Source organism: Periplaneta americana, chromosome 6 (assembly GCF_040183065.1).
Source record: "Periplaneta americana isolate PAMFEO1 chromosome 6, P.americana_PAMFEO1_priV1, whole genome shotgun sequence".
Taxonomy (NCBI): Eukaryota; Metazoa; Arthropoda; class Insecta; order Blattodea; family Blattidae; genus Periplaneta; species Periplaneta americana.
In genome coordinates, this window is record NC_091122.1 from 126,495,582 (window position 1) to 126,517,263 (window position 21,682).

General features: G+C 34.1%; 1 protein-coding gene across 10 annotated transcripts in view; it reads left to right on the forward strand.

Annotated features, from left to right (window-relative positions):
* Myo10A (Myosin 10A) overlaps nucleotides 1-21,682 on the forward strand; it is a 696,078-nt gene that overhangs the window by 525,090 nt on the left and 149,306 nt on the right. The gene's annotated exons all lie outside the window — the stretch shown is intronic.

Genomic DNA, 21,682 nt, shown 5'->3' on the forward strand with positions numbered 1-21,682 from the left:
AGTGCTGTTAGTCTTGCTTTCTCGATCGTTGTTCATCTCTAGAGGTTATACCTTATTCTCGTAATTCTGAAGAGATAATTAAAAACATTGTATACATTGATTAAAGGGAAGAATAGGTTGGAAGGCATGACGAAGCTTAATAAATCGCTGTCACCTTCAAATAACGACTTTAGTAGCAATGGCCTAATATGCAACTAATAACTCAATAGACACAATAAAAAATTGTAATTAGCAGCTAAGATTAAAAAGAAAAACAAATACTTCTGCTTTAGACATATGCAAGAGATCTTGAACATAATAGCGTAAATCTAGTAGGTATAACAGAAACTAGCACATAGAATAGAATAGAATGGAATGTTTTATTTTCGCTGGCAGAGTTAAGGCCATAAGGCCTTCTCTTCCACTCAACTAGCCTTAATCAATACAATAGTTACATACATATTTAAATTATGAATATTTACAATACACTTAAAAGATTCTCCAGCAATATTCTTCAGTTAAGTTTTAACGACTAGTACATGTTTATTTAAATTGAGATAAATCTATAAGAAAAAGTAATAACTTAATTTCTGAGCTAATTTAATTCAATTCAGTATATATGCAATATTTAAGAATTACAATTAAACTGAGATAGCTTACTTACTTACTTACAAAGGACTTTTAAGGAACCCGGAGCCTCACCGCCGCCCCCACACAAGCCCACCATTGGTCCCTATCCTGAGCAAGATTAATCCAGTCTCTATCATCTTATCCCACCTCCCTCAAATCCATTTTAATATTATCTTCCCATCTACGTCTCGGTCTCCCCAAAGGTCTTTTCCCCTCTGGCCTCCCAACTAACACTCTATATGCATTTCTGGATTCGCCCATATGTGCAACATGCCCTGCCCATCTCAAACGTCGGGATTTAATGTTCCTAATTATGTCAGGTAAAGGATATAATGCGTTAAACTGAGATAGCTAGTTGGTTAAAATGATGAGAATTAATTTAATATAAGTTTACTAGAACTATGCTATAGAGAATATACAGACATGGAAAGAAATTAATAATAAATAATAAATGTTACAATTTTAGAAAAAAAATATATAGAATTTAGAAATGAGAAAACAAATTTAGAAAAAAAAAGTAGACTTCATAAATGAGAAAACAAACAAGACGAGACTAAAAGAGTAACATTATTTGAGGAGCTCATTCTCAAATCGTTTCTTGTCCACCTGATAATGAAAATGAGTTTCCCGTGTTTACACATTCTTCAATTATAACTCTACATAACGGTACAACTATTATGATTTGGCTTCAGAACTCATTGTAAACCACAAAAATCTTGCGTTAAAAGTGACTATTGGAAACAAACTGAATCTTGTCCACAGTAGAATTTGCGACAAAATATTAGTTTCAGCTTTCAAATCAAAGAGTCTCATGCTCCCATTTGATTCTAAATGCACTCAACCTCTTTGGTTTCATTATGTGTCTTGCCTAGCTGGTAAGAAATTTTAGACCTAAAAACGTTTTTTCATGATTTCCCACAAAGTTACGGGAATGGACATGGGTCATTTTGAAAATAAGCTCCTCATTTACACAACGACGTAGCCCTGCTGCTGAGCCAGAAACATAGAGCTATAACATGTTAATCTGTCAAGAGAAAGAACAAACGAAATAGTTTCTTCTAACTGAACTCGAATCGCACGCCATTGCCTGAACACAGTGAATGATAGAAGTTATAAGGAGTTCATCTATGGAACAGGAAAAGAAAAACAGGGACGTGTCATACATCGATCAATGGAGTATCAGCACAGTCTAGTATATACAGTCACGAAGCATTGTCTGTAATAAGGCGATAGTAGCGATCCTAGTGGTTAGCAACTATCTGTGGATGCATATTTACTACGTATTGAGCTTCGTGACTATATACTAGACTGTGGTATCAGTTCAAATGAGTTCCAACAATCCAAATAGAAAACTGAAGATGGTTGCAGATGTTTGCTAATAGAAGCGAATTTTGATATGGACGAAAAAGTGACTGTTTCTTTTTTATCTGTTACTATCTCTTTCCGGAATAGATTACTCCCCTTCTTAAATTCGAACTATAGTATCCCCAGATCGTTTATGGTGCAAGTGATAGTGAGAAGATTTTAAGAGTAGAGTTGGCTGGAGAAATGTGGAATGGGACACTTCTTACAGATTAATGTAATACTTTACCTTTTCCAATACTTCTTACAGTGTTACAGTTTATTGTCAGCACCAGTGTTGATTAATGATCATGCTATTTGATATCTGGTGTAAATCCGTCCCTTTCTCAATACACACTTTCTGTCATTTCCATTGTCTGCAGAATCCACTTTATAGTTTATTGTGAAGGGGTAGGAGGACATTTTGTTTACAATGTTTACTGCAGTCCAGTGGTTCCCAAAGTGTGAATCGCGACCCCTGGGAGGATCGTATATGGGCGTGAGGAGAATTACGAGATAATTTAAAAATACAATTAAAAGAACATCTTATTAACATACTTTTTTTTTGTAAATTTAGAAACACAAAATGTTCAGGTATTTATAAAGTAAAAAAATAATTGTCATAAATGTGTCTGAATTTCAGAAATTATCTTCTCAAATCTGGACTCTGCATTCAATACAGACACAGTGATATCATTTTCAAGTTCAAGGGGACTTTTCACTTTTGTTTTGATGACAATCATAGATGGGAAACTTATTTTTCATAAATACGAGGTTACAGAGCTTTTTGCAAATCGAAGTATTCTTGCATACTTTCTATGCAAATTAGATCTACGCTCTATGAAAAGAAGTTTAGTTTCAACATTCCATCATATTTCAGTGAGTTTTCCTTCATACTTTCTTTTTTAATTTCAGCCAGTTGAACGCAACTGTCCAAAAACAAATTCTGTATCCATCTGTAATTTTTTTTAGTTTCTTCCGGAAAATACTCATTTATAACAATAGAATCCCTCTTATCCGGCACCAAAGGGACCAGGCTAGTTCCAGATACAAGATTTTCCCGGATAATTGAATAAATACCGGTATGTACAAAAAAAAAAGTTCGTATTTCATTGTGTCAAATGTTGAAACTGCAGCCACTCTCTATCATTTGCTCATAACTGATTACACATAAAAACTGTGTGGATTTTTGTTATTAAAACACATCACACAACACAAATAATACACTAATTTTAGATTCGAATATTCACTGAAAATAAAAGTTCGTGCGAATTTCTTAATTTGGCAACACTGATGGCCCGAACATAACTAAATAAACAAAAAAAACTGTGTGGATTTTCTTTATTAAAATGCATCACACAACAGAAATAACACACTAATTTTAGATTCGAATATTCACTGAAAATGAAAGTTCGTGCGAACTTCCTAATGTGGCAAAACTGACGGCCCATACTGTGGCAATTTGGCAGATTTAAACATTTTGGTGTTACTTATGAGGTTCGGACAGCTGACTTAACAACAATTTATTGTCGTTCTGAATCACACGTGAACCACTCACGTTGAGAATTGTGGTTATGAATGTAACAATGCAAAATTCATCACAAAACCGCTGTTAAATGTCGCCAAGAGTTCAGTAGTGTGAGAATTTATCAAAATCACGAAGAATTCTCTAGTGATTTTTATTCCACATTTCTCTCTAGGAGAACACTGAAACTGTAGAGTCTTTTTATAGAGAAAGTAGAAAACAAAGTAGGGCGAGCATAGTAAGCAGTGGTAGACAGTGGATGATCCATCGAAAAAAGAGTCGATAGGAAGCAAACTAGGGCGACCATAGTAGCCTAAAGCAGTGGTATTTATTAAAAAAAAATAGAAATTGGGGATTTCCTCTAAATCACCTCCAATGATTTCTGTAAAAATGTTTTCTTGCTTATGATAAATTGAGAATTGAAGTAATGTATGTCCCCATAAATCTGTGTTTCTTAGAAATCAGTTATTACCGGTACCGTATATGTCGCATAATTTACGCACTTTTTTTTTTTGCCCTTTCCGACCACCCAAAAATTGGGGTGCGTAAGAACGCGGATATTTTTGTTGAAGGATTGATCTATGTTTTGTTCTGATGCTAATAAAAATACAGTACCGGTAAGTTGTGACTGTTTTATTCCAATTCTATAACAGTAAAGTTTTCATAACTTTTAATTTATATGTCTGTATAACTGCTTTTTTTCCTTCCCATTTTCAAACTTCAAATTACCGGCAAGATTACACTACAAGTGTATAAAAGGAACTGAACGAGGCAACAACGGTACTTCTGACCAAAACCACCCCTTCATCTTCAAGGACACTTAACAGAATTAACCTGAATTGAGGATTTATTGTAAGCCTGGAACAATACGATGGAATGCAAGACTTGGTCTTGATGTAAAAAACCGTTTACCGTAAGCCTAGAACAATATGATGGAAAATGCGAGACTCGGCCTTGATGAAAGGACTTTACTAATCCTACAAAAAGTAAAAGTAAATCAATATGGTGAATGCAGTCTGGAAAGAAAAATCCCTTACGGAATTGCACTTGAATTTGATGCGTAAAAAACGCGGAGCAAAAACACTTTTTCAAAATAATCGTTACAAAAATCAAGGTGCTCAAAATACGCGAGCAAATACGTTATTTACGTAATCGTACCTCGAATCAGAAACTTCTTCGTCCACAAAAAAAATTAGAGCCTAAAATATTTATAACTTTGCAAAATTGATATAATCCCTTGCATTGCGAAGGTAAGACAAAATAACACTATTTTTCTGTAAGAATTTTTTTTAATATCCAAAGAATTGTGTCTCCAATTTAAAAATGTCTTCAGACAAAAATGTTTTAGAGTTTAATGACATCTGTACGAAAAAATTACAAAATTAGCGTAACTGTTAGTTGATGCAGAAATAACGCAAAGAAACAGGGTCTTAAATTACACGAGGAGAAATCTGAGTTTTAAAGGATTGCTTTAGGTGTAATTTTTAGTCTCCCGTCAGTTGCGAAATGCGCAGTATTACTTGCTTTTATACTTAATTGTGTGAAGATTATGTTGTATTCGGCATGTACTGTCCCTGAAGTATTTACCCTTGAACGATTTGGTTTGATAGTGCTGTTGATTGATTTACAAGAGATACGGTAGTTCATAATCGCATTATAAACTACTAATAATTTCTATCGATTTTAAATTCCAATTTTTGAGAATGTCAGACAATTTTATATTGCAAGTAGGTTACAATACACGAAGAGTTGTATCGTTGGAATTTCTACGAAATTAATTACATGGCATCTATACTTAAAGAGACAAAAAAATGTGTATTCATGTATGTGCGTGCATCTATAGAAAATGAAAGTCTTATCTTCTTATTTAGGTGAACAGCTTTCAGTTAACGTGTATGATAGTTAAAGAATACAAACTACAGATAGGAATATCATTGGTACCTTGATAAAGACATGAATTGTTACGAAATATGTAGAATATATGGTAAAGTTTGTGTTATCTTCACGACAACTGTTAATTTCTTTTTCTCCTTTTCTTCTTCTTCGCATTGTCTCTCTACAACTTTTTTTATCTTTTAAGAGTATGTCTTTTACTTCATTTGCAACTAATCTTCTCATTGGTTATATTATGTTAGACTATAATTATGTTTTGATTTAATTATTTCCCAGTTCATGGGCTAACATCAAATTCACTTACTCTGTTAAGGCTTACATTTTATGGACGCAGTAATTTAAAGTGTATTGTAAAAAAAGATGCAAAAATATTTGTGACCTTACAAGACTCAAACTGTAATAGAATCGGTCGGAGCTAAAAGGAACTAAGTCAAAATATGCAGTTTTTGGGTTATGCAACCATTTAAACAACGGATGTCATGCGCATCGAACAGTGGAAGAAGGAACTAAGTCAGAGTTTTAAATGTTCTTTGGTCTTCTATAACATAAAAATATTAATATAAAAATATATACATTTGTGTTTAGTGGAATGTTTTTTGCTTCTCGTGAAAAGTTGTGAAAAGTGACTTAGTTCCTTTTAGCTCTGACTGAAGATTATAGGAGTTATACTTAAGGGGACATTCCACTAAAAATGGCAATTTTTTTCCTAATCATTTTTTTTCAACAAAATTTTGAAAGTATGTTTATTATGTAAAAGACTAACAAAATCTAAATTTTGAACTCCTAAATGTTTTTGACTTTTGATGTTTTTTTCTATTCTTTTTAGAAATATTTTCAGACCCAAGTTTTTAGTAGAACATCTCAATTTCTAAGATTTTTTTTGTTACATTCACAAGACAAATATATCTATACATTCATTTCATGAAATAATTAATTTATTCACTTTCAAAAATGTTTTTGAAATTTTGAAAATGTTATCTTTTCTATAATTCATGAAACAAATATTAATACAATAAACTAGTAGCATTTCTTACAAAATAAATGCCTGCAGCTACCTCATAAATACTTGCAGTAAAAATTTTATCCAGATTGATTAATATTTGGCATAAAAAGTTGATGTTGAATCAAGAAAAATATACTTGCGGAAAAAAGGATTTTAAAGTAAAATACATGCCTATTAAAATTCTCCTCCGCTACATTCATCTAGTAAATTCAAGGAGTCAACTTTAGGACAAAAATTTTCTAGATTTGTAATCAGAAATTTGTATAAAAAAAAAGAATTCTGTGATGAAAATAATTTTGACAGCCCTTTAAATGCCACGCCCCCTTAAAGCCTTAATTTAAAAAATGTAAAATATTTGTAATCAAAATTAAACTAAATCCATTTGCTGTATGAAAATATACATTCTAAGGAAGTGAAATGTGCAACAAAATTTGTTTGTTAAATTTTCATGATTTTCAGTGGAGTCTCCCCTTACTTGTTGAAATTTTACGCTTCATTTAACGATAAAGAATATACCCCGGTGCCGACCAATCTGGCCGAGGTTTCTTCGTGGTTTTCCTCGACTGAATGAACTGTACCTAATTTTTAGTTAAGTAAAGCGAATACCGGATTGGACTTCAAATATCTCGAAATAATGGACATAGTACAACATCAACAAGATTCCTAACAATAAACTGCAGACAAGTCGTTATATGACCTATTAATAGTAGTTAAAAACTAATAAATAAATAAATAGATAAAATAAAGAATCTAAGATAAAAAAAATCTATGATACATTTTCACATAATATTAAACCGTAAGACAGTTTTTCATGACTAATACTGGGCACTTCTCATTTTCTTTTCTTGTTTGTATTTGGCATTTAAGTGCAGAAATCTTTTATTCCATATACAAAACCTTCAGGTTTTCTGCTTCAAAGTTGATTGTGTTATCAATAAACTTTATTTAAGAACCGTCTGTAACTTATATATCCAGTGACATTTCGTCCATAGTATTTATGTCCACCGTAAATTTTCGTCCAGTTTAGATTTTAGTCCACAGTAATTTACGTGCATAACAATTTTGCCCATATATTTATGTCAACTTACAAATGTCCGTGTACCAAATGAAGGTGAACTATATGACTATGAACAATGTAAAGTGGACAAACTGACCTGGAATGATATTTATATGTGATAAGGTACGGACGGTTTTTATATAAAGCTTATTGATGTTATTCTTTAACTTATCGGAACCAATACCTCAATAAAGTTTGCATGAGTTTTGTTGTGAGCTATCTAGCAATAATGCACGTATTCATTATGAGGCTTATATCACTGTTTCGCAACACTTCTACAGCGTTTATAAATATGCAAGGTACAAAGAAAATTAACTGAAGGACAAACCAAGATTTATAAAGTATAATTTTTACTTTGTTCCTTGCAACTTATAATAAGCGAAAGGAATGCTGCTAGAGGACAGATTTTTTTCCCCCTCGTAGCATAGCTGATGAACATTAAATCAGTTAGCAGAACAGTTAAGTTAAAGAGCATATTGCATGCAGATGGTATTCTTATAAGATCGCTCGAGGCAGTGCTGGTCTTGAAAAGGATGCTGTTTCGTTAAATGACCTTCGCATGCCACTTGCCTTAAACCTTAACCTCGCTTTATTTCTATTATCAAGTGCTTCGTTTTATATTAGATACTTTTATATGTTTTGTTCTTAATTAAAAGTGGCAGGCATCTGTATAAATTACAGATTAATTCAAGGAGAACATTCCATGAATGCACGTTGTGTACAGCGTACAAATTGAAATGGAAATCCCCAATCTGATGAAACTTCTACCATGTTTTCACATTCACTTTAGTGCTTGTAAAGGGATATGGATGTTAGAAAATTATCATAGCAACATGGCCATGTTTCTGACAAGATAAAATTAAATTATAATACTTTTTGCCTTACTATCATTTATTGATGGCCGGGTAGCTCAGTTGATAGAGGAGCTGTTTACGGGCTGGATGATCCGGGGTTCGATACCGAGTTGGCGGGAGTTTCTCGTTGCCAATTTCCAGAAAGGCCACGAAGTTCACTCAGCCTTCTAGAACCGTGTTTTTTCTCGGAGGTACAGATCTCTTATTATATCTCTGTCGGTGAGTGGCGGTTAAATTTCAAGTGGCTTATCTTGGTCGTGGGCGTCAGAGTATTAAAAAGCATTGCAACTTTGTTATTTCTCTTTCCTCTCACCGCAAAGTGTATCGTTACACAGAGGCAGAGATAGGGTAAAGGTTGGTAATATTGTGATAGTTCTTTTTGAGAATTTATTACAATTTTACTGAGCTAGAGAAAGGTCGGTTTTTTGCGTCAACGTATTATGGGAATGTTCGTGGACAAGTTTCTGCACAAAACCCGTCCTTTTCTCGCTCAGTAAAATTGTAACAAATTCCCAAAAATAACTATCACAATATTACAAGTATCACAATGTTACCAACCTTTACCCTATAATAAAAGAATTGTAAAAATGCAGTCTGGGAGTGGTACCAATAACACCATCTTATTCTAATATCGAGGTCAAGAAAACATGGTGCTCTATCTCCATGCCCCCTCCCCCAAGTGACTTTATGACATGTGTAGGGGATACCTTCACCTTTTACTATCATTTAGGAAATAAGTTAGGATAAAGACAAAGAATGGAGCCCAGCGATGAGGTACGATCGACGACTATTTATATTTTCTTTTTCTTATCGAAGATAAGATTCTTTGTGTAACAATAGAAATCTATCCCCAGTGATTATTGTTTAACTTTGAAAGACAGTAGAGATATTTCATACGGATATACTTATGCTTCAGTGAAATAAAAATTATAGTTCTTCTTGTACAAGATCACATCGGAGTACAATTTAGCTTTCGAATTCTTGGATGAGTGTTTTGTTGAGTGAATTGCAGTAAGAAACGAGCAAAGACCAATGTTCCTCAACCTTTTGTCACAGTTCTTTACTGCGGTTCCCTGGCCTAATAATCATAAAGGAATATTTTTTAAATCCATTCTTAACCATCTAGTTCTGCAATTAACGACAATCGAACATTCAGAGAGAGATCAAGCATGTGTATGTACTAGAGAGCTGTAGAATAGGGCTTACAACCGGTTTATATTCGACCGGTCAGAGAACTCCCACAGGGTAGAGCATCCGATCGAATGTTTTGCAGGCTAGACAGAACACTGACATTTTCTGATACACAAACGGAGTAACAATAATTGAAGGAAATTTATGTAATTAAAAAAAATGTATTTGTTTGATATAGGCCTACAATTGATTGGACACTTTAATACACTTATTTTCATAACTAATAATTATATAAATGGACACCGATAAACAACAAAGAAAATAAGTGTAATTCATAATATGAAATCTGGTGTGTAAAGAAATGGAAGAATAGAATAAATTACAATTTCTTACTAAATAGGAGACCAAATAAGTATATACATTCTGTTGTACCGTTTACACTTTAAACGCAAAGTGCTTACCTCTAAAACAGTAGTTGTTAATATATAATGTCTGTCAATTAGCCTACTATAAGGAGATGCATTATTATTTCATTAATAAATCTTTTTTAAGGAGACAGAGTGTTATTAACAAAAAGGAAAATATTCTCAAGCTTTAATGCTTGTGCTTTCACGTTACATATTGTTGCTGTAGATGATACCCAACTATATAATATCTCGATGAATGAATGAATGAATGAATGAATGAATCAATCAATCAATCAATCAGTGCATCAACTAATGAATCAATTAATGAATGAATGAACCAATCAGTGAATCAGTGGATTGATGGGTGATTGATTGATTGATCGATCGATTGAACGTAGTGAAAGAAGAAGAAATTTTATTTTCAATTAAATAGTAGGTCTACACGATGATAATCACGTCCTTGCAAGGGCTCCTGGAACTCCTGCAAGACTCAATGTAGTCTGTTTAAGCCGTCCACCCACAAAGAATGAGAAACAACTCGAATATTCGATAAACCAAACACTGAGACACTCAGCGAGACGGAAGACCTTTGCATACTGACTACAGCGCCAGGCGTTAAATAGCAATATGTAATTCTATTTTTCGTAACCGGTTGTAAACGACTCTAGTATGTACCGATATGTGTTTACATGGATGAGAGCTTTTTTTAAATTTATTTATACACGCTTTAACATCTGTAGCCATATCGCGTTTTTAGAATCTGTAAGTATATCACTAGGCCGTTTTTACTATTGTACTATTTTTGAGTTCCTGTTTTTATTGTGTGTTGTAGATGGCTTATGCTTCTGAAACTGATTATAGATTTTTTTTTATTAATGTTTAGGATATTGGTGATTAAGGTAGTGATGAGGCATGGCGTGTAAACTTACAATTCGACATTTGCCTTTATGACTGAGGGAAACCATGAAAAACCCCAGTCAGATTGGTCAGCCACGGGGTTTGAACTCGGGACCTCGGAATGCGAGTCTCAAAGTCTACCGTCTGAGCCAACTCGCTCGGTCTCTTTTAATTTTATTGATTCCAATAATGAGCGAAAAGCAAATTAATAATAATAATAATAATAATAATAATAATAATAATAATAATAATTTTACTTCTCCCTTTCGTTTTGTTGTAACGAAAACACTTTGCCTTTGTTAGGTAAGGGTGTGGAGAGAAAACTTCGTTGATATCAATTTAAAAAGAAAATAACATAGGCCTAATTATGTTTTTATCTAGTGCAAAATAGTCGGATGTTTGTACATTCATACACAATGTAACGAAATTTCTCTGCAAGACTTCAGAAATGGATTCATCATATAATAATGATGAGAAAAATGCGCTCGAGTTGAGCATTAATGTCCAAGATTATTCTTTGCGATTTTGATAATATAATTATAGTGATAATGAAGTGGAAACGTTAATAACTGTTGGGAGAGCATGTGGAAAGGATTGATGGATTCATCATATGGAAAGAAGAAAAATAAGTTTTATCAGCATGAGTCCAGAAATGCATACGAATAGTTTGGGCGCTGTGGGGTGTCAAAGAAGTGTCGATTTCGTTTTTGAACCCCTGATAGTTGCGCAACCCATCAACCACTAACGCAAGTTGGGGGTACTAACTACTCATAGCTTTCGTGACTATGCTCATGAACATTAAACACCGTAGTATACGGCTCAAATAAAAAAAATATATATGTGTGTGTGTGTCCGGAAATACATAATTGCTAAGTTATCCTACCTTTATTAATCGTAGGTGATATAATTATTTTTTTTGTTATCTCCATACAAGGAATCCATTCCTGAAGTTTTGTCCAGAGTTTTCGTTACACCCTGCAGAATTTTTAAAATTTATGAATATTATTATTATTATTATTATTATTATTATTATTATTATTATTATTATTATTATTATTATTATTATTATTATTAGTTTTCGCTCCACATTAAGTGCTCTTTGCCCATTGTTGGTTCTCTTGCATAGGTAAGAAACTCTGTCTATATTCTCATCTGCCGGTCAATTGGACGTAACTCATAAACAACTCGTAACTTATAAGGATGGAATTTCAAATCTGCTTTCAATATCCAGTGAAGCGATCGCCGGCTGATTTGCATTGTCAACGAATGTCGACGAGCTGAGCGCTATAGACTTCGCTGCATTTCTGCTCGAACACGATTGACATTCTCTGGGGTTCGGACGGTTCTTGGCCTACCTGACGATTTGTTGTTTTCCACTTTTCAATGTTCCCTCCAAGACTGGACCCATCGCACAATATACTGTCCGTCTGTCAGGAATACGTTGATAACGATGTCCTTGGCGAAAGAAACGCTGAACTGCGATTATGTTATTTAAACGAATAAAAGCTTCCACAACCTGAATGCGTATTTGTATGGACCACTGATTCATCGCAAATGAAATGGCAGACCTCCTGAAATAAACAAACAATTACAAAGCCGCCGTTGCTATGTACTACTATGCAGCCTTGTATTATTTAAATGTACCATACATTTTGCTCCACCTTGTATATAACCTTTTTAGTCTTTCTTGCAATATTTATACTTCATAAAATAATTGAAGTAAATTCTGTATGTCTAGTGGTAACTTTTCTGGCTTCAGTAATTCTTCTTTCGATGGCCAAATTTGATGCTCCATTTCTTTGAATGATTTCTCCTAAATACAGTATTTGAAAGTTTGTACTGTTCGAGTTTTCTTCTCATTAATTTGTAAATCATCGGAAGGGTTCTTGCTTATACTTGTTTTTTTTTTTTTTAAAGATGGGACATGACAGGAGCGTTGCAATCGGAAAAACAACTGAATGTCACATAGCGTGGTAGGCCTGTTGCTATGGTAACAACGGTTGAGTTGCCAAACTTACCGTTTCCACATGGCGAGTGCTTATAGCTCTCTTGGCGACACGTTTTGTGTTTGATTCTGTGTCGATTTTTGTATTGTTTTCTTACCTTTGCGTCAATTGTCAATGAATGTTTTAATGTCAGCCATCTTAACGTCAATTGCTAGCTTCCACCAGCTGGCAGCATGGTAGTCCATATTGGCAACATAGCACTGTAGTTCCAAGCTCGGCCGCGTAACTGTCATGTCCCATCTTTCAAAAAAACAAGTATAGATACGGTATTCGGTGTTTTCATATTAACATTATTTTTCTTTATTTGTTTAATTTTAATAATTAATTTAATACCTCTGCAAAGTATCTATCAGGAACATTACGTATATATATATATATATATATATATATATATATATATATATATACGATGATGATGATGATGATGATGTGCAAATGCAAGTGCTAAGTATTACTACATAAACATATCCTATGACTAATTATACTGTAGTATCTTCGTCCAGTTCTCCTGGTGGTTTCATTTTTTCACCTTTGGGAAAAATACTCTGAAATAATCACTGAACAAAATAAGAGAAAAGAGGTGATAACGAAATAAAAGACAGGTGATTGAAAAGTGTTCCTCGTGTATATTATCACGTAACGTAGGCTGGCTACACATGTAAGAATAGTTCTCTGACATGAAGTCGAGTCAAAGTTGTTGTTTTGTATCAACACATTCAGCCGGTTGACAACAGTTATATTACCTCTTCTAAAGAACGTAACTGCAACATATGTTTTGTAAATTTTTTATACTGCATACTATAACGATGTGGCTGGCCACCTAACTGTTTCCTCAGCATTTAGTTGCACGTTGTCGGTTACCTTGTAGTTCTTTTTTAGTTCTGTGAAATGTGTCACCAGCCTAATTGCAAACAGTATAACTTGACCTCCTTGAAAAATCGTATTGTAAAATAATAATAATAATAATAATAATAATAATAATAATAATGCATTAACAAAATTTTGTGAAAGAAATGTCATATGATCGTAAAATTGATAAAATTTTAATTTAGCTGAACTTTGTTATTGATCGCTTATATTAGATTTTATATTGTGCGGATTTCAAATGTAGTAGGCCTATGTTATAATGAATTTAACAATGCCATTAGGAACATATAATTATGTGAACAGTTGAAACTCATATCTTACGTAATTGACCATGTGCATTAAATTAGTAGGCCTTCACTTGTCGCCATCTTATCCTTCATTATAGCGGTAGACCTACATAATAATTTGACAGCATTTTATTAGATTTAGGTTAGGTAATTCAAAATAATCATATCTTGCTGTTATTAATTTCAACAGAGTATTTTATTTCAAGTTTTTTTTTAATTAGGTAATAAAACAATTTTAAATCATGTTATTAAGATTATATAAGATATTTTGAAATGAAATTACCATATTTACAAATACAATTAATTCACTAGATTTAAGTGTTCGAACAAGCTAACTTTTGTAGCCAGACAGTAACATAGCCGGAGTACTCACAAGACTGATTGTGTTGTAACATGGATCTCTTCTATCAGGAAAAGAGCCAACAAATACTGCGGGTCTTTTACCTGTATATTATACAGGTAAAAGACCCGCAGTATTTGTTGGCTCGTCTTATACAGTGTATAAGAATTTCCTACGTAGTACAGCCGAATGAATATTTTTTTCCTTCTATAGTGTAATAATACATTATTTTGAAGGTTAATGTCATCAAACAGAATTCTAGTTCGCAATGATCAGTAGATATTATTTTTTACAAGATCTATTAATTTAATACACAAGATAAATTACGTAAGATACGAATTTCAAATTGTTTGTACGTACTTTTTAATATCAATGTTAGATCCCTATGTACCACAGAACAACTGTACTTTATTTTGAAATCCACATGGTATATTAATTAATCAATTCATTCATTCATCCATTCATTCATTCATTCATTCATTCATTCATTCATTCATTCATTCATTCATTCATTCAACTGTGTAACACAGTTTATTAAGCATGTGGATTTAACATGATAAATCACTCATTTGTAAATATTATGTTCCTTGTAAGTTTCATAAGAAAATTTTGTAAGGAAAAATGTTAAGGAACTGAAAATACATCGAAATGGACTAACAACGATTTTATTTTCTTAATAGGTTCAAAGGAATTAATTAAATACCATTCTAAAATGGAACCTTATTTCCTTTATTTAACACTTTACATTTGTTTCTTCCAAAGTCAATTTCTTTCTTTTTTTTTCTGTTGCATTCAGCAATTACACAAAATTAAATAACAATGTTGATACATTAACAAAGGCAAAATCCAGCATACATTTTATAACTTTATTTAATTGGTTCCTCTGAAGCTACTAAGAAAATAAAATAGTTAGTGCATTTCAATATATTTTTAGCCATCTAGCATTTTTCCTTATACATTTTTTCTGTGAAATATAAAGGAAGATAGTATTTACAAATAATTGATTTATGATATTAAATCCCTATGTATAGTAAACTGTGTTACACACAATATAATGTTATATATTCTGTATATACAGGGTGTAAGGGGTACAAGACCCATCCTTTTCAAAGTCGTCGGGGACATCTACAGCAGTAGTGTCAGAGTTGTAAGCTCCAAAACCGGTTGTGGAGCTAGAGTCGGAGCGTGAACTTGCTTATGTCTGTGGAAACACCGGAGCACGCAACGATTCTAATGGAGTGCTCCGCTCCGTTTGATCTCTGTCTGACAACGCTGGTCTACAGGATCAAAAAATGTCCATACAACATAGGGTCAAAACTTGATAGTTTTCCCAGAAACAAATATCTCTTCTCTTATTTTATTCGCCTTATACTGTTTATGTCGTTAGTAAAATTACGAAAACAATTACATCAGTAGGTATATCTAGCAAAGAGTTAATTTTAGTTTAAATACATATTTGTGTGTTCTATTACGTTTTCGTGAAATTAAATAAAATTGCATGCTTAAATTTGTTAATATTCTGGCGTGAGAGACGTGGCAACGTGTTCAGAAGGCACAGACGTACGTACAGTGGCTCCCTTTAATATTCGGTTCGTGATTAATTTTACAGTATTTTGCTATTGATGTTTTGTTCTGCGTTGAAGTGAACCTGCATTTCGTTGCAGATAGAACATTTAAACACTTTGTACATAATGTTAAAAAAAATTACATCGAAAGTTTAATATTTACGATGTAATAACAAATAATCGCTAAGTAACATCAAAGTTCACCCTCTTTAATATTCGGTTTTGATTTATTTTCTTCCAATCTAAGGCACGTTTTCTGCTGACAGTATTGTAGGGTTCAGTAGCGAACGTGCAATCATTCTGTCTACACGTTGTGCACAGCTCAGGCGAGGTGGAGTACAAGTCGTAAAATGGGTCGCAAAGGAAACAACACAACTTTTGGCCAGCGACAACTTGTGATCTAACATCACGAAAAATGGCTAAAATACACAGAAATAGCCAAAATATTATGTGTGAGTAAGAGTACAGTTGGGGATATAGTAAGAAGATACAAAAACGAAGACAGAATCGAGTCCATACCACAAAAAGGGCAGCCAAAAAAATTAACTGAACGTGAAGAACGCTCCATCCTGAAGAAAATAAAAGAAAATCCTCGACTAAGTGCAAAGAAACTTGCAGCATGTGTTCGTGAGGAGTTTGGCAAGCAGATAGGTGCCGAAACAATTCGAAGAGTTTTGAGGAAAAAGGGGTTTAATGGGAGAGTATGTAGGAAAAAACCATACATAAATGAAATAAATAAAAGGAGGCGGCTTCAGTACGCAAGGGAACATGTCCATAAAGAGGAAAACTGGTGGGACGATGTGATATTTGCTGATGAAAGTAAATTTAACGTCTTTGGGTCGAATGGACAACAGTATGTGTGGCGTAAGAAAAATGAAGAACTCGAAAAAAAGAATCTGTTGCCAACAGTGAAACATGGTGGGGGCAACGTCATGGTATGGAGTTGTATGTCTGCAGGTGGGGTTGGTGAACTTGTTTTTATAGAAAAAAGGATGGATCAGCATGTGTATTTGGACATTATGAGAAACAATTTAAAACGAAGTGCAGAGAGTCTAGAGATTAAAGATAGTTTCAAGTACTATCAGGACAATGATCCTAAACACACAGCTGAAAAAGTGCGTTTATGGCTTCTATACAACTGTCCAAAGGTAATCCGAACCCCAGCACAATCACCGGATTTAAATCCGATTGAGAATTTATGGGAGGAACTTAATCGCAAGATCAGACAAACTCCTATCACTTCAAAGACAGAACTGAAACGGAGATTAACGGAAGAATGGAGGAAAATTAGTCCCCAATTTACTACGAAGTTATCCAGGAGCATGCCAAGGCGTTGGAGGACTGTTTTGAGGCAAAAGGGGTATTCAACAAAATATTGAATTGAACAAACCGAATATTAATGAGGCACTATGTTCTATCAGAATAATGTAATAATGTTTATAATTTTTATTTATTTAACAGAGGAGATTTTTTTTCATTTTGTTGTAAATCTATGTGATTTAACAGAGAGTATACTTTTGCTTTTATTATAGTGCACATTTTTATTTTCATTAATTTTTTTGAAAATAATTAGTGTATTTATTTTAATCTTACATGCCAGTCAAACCGAATATTAATGGGAGCCACTGTACATGTCAGCTGAGTTCAAGCTCACTGTCCGTAGGTCTACTGCCGAGTGGATGACAGTTCGGTACCAGGTATTCGATAAACAACTTACAATGTCATCACAGTTTAGGAATATCATATATTATTAATTTATGGAGAAATACGTCGTAATTAAAGTAAGACAAGAAGATGTACCGTCAATGTTTTCCGCAATGAAGGTTACCTAATCGGCGAACTTTTTTAGCTGTTTCTCAACGATTATTAGAAACTAGGAGTCTCTTACCTCGTTTCGAAAATCACACAAACAGAAATTTCTTTAAAAATTGTACTGCTTTATGAAAGCGGGAGAGATTAAAATGTTGCATTTAAAAAAAAGTTCGTGTGATTTTGTGCAGTAAACCATTATTGTTTATTTTTAGACGTACGGTAGCCTACAATAAAAAAACGGACCAATATTTCCAATATTGTTAAATAAAATGGAAATTTACCATAATGTTCTATTAATGAGATTGAAAGTTTGTATTTGCTGTTCGTTTTATATAAACAACGGTCCGCCCCTGCATTAGAACAGAGCATCTGTTTTGTACCGGTATGTCTGTATCCGCTTGAGCTGTACCGTGTACTTGTAAAGTCCCTCCTTCCCATCCAGCAACGTTGCCAAATGCCTAATATTATAAACTTTAATAATTAGTTAAATATTGCAATTAGAAAAAAATTGTGAGGACATTTTTGCTTCCTTATGACACGAACAATCATCAGTTAAAATAATGGCACTTATACCCCTTTCACCCTGTATATATATATATATATATATATATATATATATATATATATATATATATATGTCATGTGTGTGTTCGTGTACGTGCGCGTGCGTAATCTTGCGTACATGTTAACGTGAGTAATAACAATAATGTTGACATCGTTAAAACAGAATACACACGAGTTTCTTTAAACATAACCCCCTGGACCACTATATAAACGAATATTTTATTACAAGTCTCCGAGGCTCATTTGGCATTGAGAAAGGCTAACTCTGTACTATATGTGAACACGTTTGGCCACATAATTCAAGGGTTCGTAAGGTCACGGTGAGCTACAAAGACGTGGCTGATCTGTTTAGCAGTTTCAGTGAATTGTTAGGTTTATATTTAACTTAGTCGGGTTAATTCGAAGGACACGTAGGATAGGAGCTACGATAGATAATTGTCAAAAGCATGAAAACTGTGCTTGATCTATTATTATTATACATTACACTAATTACCATTCACCACAGGCCTTGGAAACACGTACAGTATTGCAGTTGTACCGTGTTATTTCAGATATCAATTTTATGTCGGTTGGAACGCACGACTTCATAGCATGTTGCGGACTTGTGTACTGGTGGGAGGGACGGAATTGGGGGCGATGATACGAGAATGAACTTTAAAGTCGAATTGCAGGATAGGTCAGTATTGCATCCTACAATGGGAAGTAGTTCGACGAAGTGGTCAGACATTGCATGTTCCCATATCGTCCACGTTCTGTGCTCTAGTGCCTGCAAACGTTTGTGTTGTTATACTTTCATCACAGTGGACAAAAGGATTGTTAATTGCGGGATTTCATCACACTTCAATCTGGAAGGTATGTTAAATTAGTTTTCGACTTCTATTCATTATTAATTACTTACAGATTTAATAACACGGGACGCAATAGTGTTTGGAATGTTGGTACCATGGACAGGAATTCAGTTAATGACTTTCTCAATTATTTTGTAATTATTATTTTCTAATCACATCAATTAAAAAGTTGTCCTCTAAAAGAGACGAATAAATTGTACCGAGCGCCAAAGCATACATGCATGGTGTATCAGTGGAAAGTTAAAGATAGCCTAAACGTATTCTCTGGAACAAAAACAACACGAGAAAGGCTGTCATTTGTTTCACATGACTCATAAATGATTTCATTTGTCATCATCGTCATCTTTGACGTCCAGATTTTTGCTTTATATCGGACTTATCGGAGACTTAAGGCTCATTCACAATGAAACTTAAATATAACGTAAGCGTTAACTTAAGAATATAAACGTTACGGTAAAATCAAGAAGTCATACATCATTCACGATGGGAACATAAACATAACAGCAAACATACTTGGTAACCATGGAAACATAACAACGACGCCATTTCCTCATATTCTATCGAATATTTCAGCGCTCCACGATTGTGTTCTGTTTGCAAATCACGTAAGCATAAGCACGAAAGTTTGGAGTTTGTCAATGCTTATGTGAATCATTGTGAATGATCCCATTTGGTAGCCTGGGCGCAAACTTCTGTGTTTATGTTACGGTTATGTTTAATTTTCATTGTGAATGGGCCTTTATTTGTGCAGACTTTTCTCAGGGAAGTATGTCTCAATTTGATGATTGTCCAAATGTCCATACACGCTGACTTAGGCCTCAGTACCTCCTAAACTTAGCCTATAGTTTACCAAGAAGTCGTTAGAGGTCGTTAAAATTATTTATTTTCCACGGAGAAATGGCGAAATGCGATCACTCGAAAGATACTATTTCTTCATGATTTTACGTTCATAGAAATGCGTGATAATAGTTTCTCAAATCTGTACTTTCTAGTTTGCCGCCATTTCACTACAGAAAACTGCTTAAAACGAAACAGTGACAAAATTTCAACTACATGCTCGCAGTATCGTTTGTTTGTACCTACTTTTTCTCCCACTTAATTTGGAGAGCGCTACAGTCGGAAATACTAAAGCAACCGCAGGACTCTGGAGGCTTGCCTCAAGACCGAAAGTCTTATATTTTTCTCCCATACACGAGGTAATGTGTCTCTGGATTTGGGTTTGTACGAACTTAAGAGCATGGAGAATGAATCAAATTAATTTATACAGCGAGTATGAAGAGTGAAATAATTATTATTGCTTCAATATTGGCTGTATACATATGGGAAGAGAATATTTCAACCAATGGCGTACACTTGACTTGTCATTCAGCCAAGCATTCCCATTTAGTGGGCGAGTGGTCAAAGCTTATAGTTATTTCAGCCGCCATGAAGGCATTGCCCTTGGTACACCATAGGAGGCAAACTGCATAACACCGTATGATGATGATGATGATTAATGGAGCAATGGTGGAATTCCGGTAGGGGACACGGGGTATCTCGCGAAAACCCACCACCAAGCACCGTCTTTTTCCACCAAAAAGTAACTAATTTCGGAAGTGAAAATCGTTGAATTTATAAGGTATTTTTCGTGGAGATGCAGTTTATCGTTTATGCAAAGCATAACAAAAGCCTAAACTAACCAAACCTAACCTGTCACAGATTCATATATGCAAGGTATATAAACGAAGGAGGAAGGGAACTACTACCTCAGGGCTACTTTAGCCTTTTTTTGTTTTAACTGTATTTTAATGATTTTATTTTATTGTACTGATAATTATTTAATACATGCCTACACAAATTAACGAGTAATATCAATTGTGCAGTTTAAATTTGACTTTTGAATCTAAAAATCTCCTAAGGTATAGAACATCTACAAATGTATTTATGTCCGCTTTTGTCCTGCTTTTTGAACCAATTTGTCCTGTTTTTCACTCAAGACTATCTGGCAATCCTATACATGCATGCATACATACGCACATACATACATACATACATACATACATACATACATACATACATACATACATACATACGTACGTACATACATACAGTCGACCTGGTTGTCGAGTTGGTATAGTGCTGGCCTTCTATGCCCAAGGTTGCGGGTTCGATCCCGGGCCAGATCGATGGCATTTAAGTGTGCTTAAATGCGACAGGCCCATGTCAGTAGATTTACTGGCATGTAAAAGAACTCCTGCGGGACAAAATTCCGGCACATCTGGCGACGCTGATATAACCTCTGCAGTTGCGAGCGTCGTTAAATAAAACAATATTTTACATACATACATACACACACTCATACATTTCCCCAACTGTAAAACGAAGGTCAGGTAATCCTTGACGATTCTTTGTCTCATCTCGCAATCACAGATTCCACCGCCGCGCCGTTGGATAATCTCGCAGTTGATACAGCATCGTTAAATAATTGATTAAAAATACAAGTTAGTAGTGAAGACTGAGGATGTAAAAGAAGTCAAACAAAAAATGTGAACTTGCTTTCTACTGTAACTTCGTAGAAAGGATATAACTGACACTATAAATATTTATGAGTTATCCTTGACTTCATTTTATGCAGACTGTATAAGGTTAGAATCTTCAGTACATTAATTTAAGGTACTACATTTGCTCGATTTAATT